Source organism: Triticum aestivum, chromosome 2A (genome assembly GCF_018294505.1).
Source record: "Triticum aestivum cultivar Chinese Spring chromosome 2A, IWGSC CS RefSeq v2.1, whole genome shotgun sequence".
NCBI classification, from domain to species: Eukaryota; Viridiplantae; Streptophyta; class Magnoliopsida; order Poales; family Poaceae; genus Triticum; species Triticum aestivum.
In genome coordinates, this window is record NC_057797.1 from 166,056,049 (window position 1) to 166,056,570 (window position 522).

Sequence of the window (522 nt, forward strand, 5' to 3'; positions counted from 1 at the left end):
CGATCGGCTTCAGCTAGCAGCAGTAGCAAAGGAATTGCTCGATCAGGTTCAGTTAATAGCCATCGATCGATCGCTCGGGTTCAGTAACGCGTAGCCTGCAGTGCAATTGCTCGGGTTCAGTTAGAGCCCAACGCCTTGCTCGGGTTCAGTTAGAGCCAACGCCTCACACACACGCGCGTACGTGTACGAGAGAAGCGCGCATCGCTCGGCCCCCGACCTCCCACCGTAACCGGGAACTCCCCGAAATTTTCCTCCCCCTCGCTTCTACCATAGTTTTTTCCGTCATTGACGGCCCAAAGAATGTCATGCAGCTGCGTCTCCGGCCCGCCCAGGACAAAAAGCCCATTTTCTGTCATGATTTTTTGTCATAGAAGTAGGAGCCCACCACATCTATGATGATACCCGGTTTTGTCACAATTATCGTCATAGAAGTGTCATATGTATGACAGAAAAAAATTCATTCGGCCCAAAATGTCACGCATGTGTCTTTTTTTGTAGTGATAGTAGCTTCTTTCTGTGAAT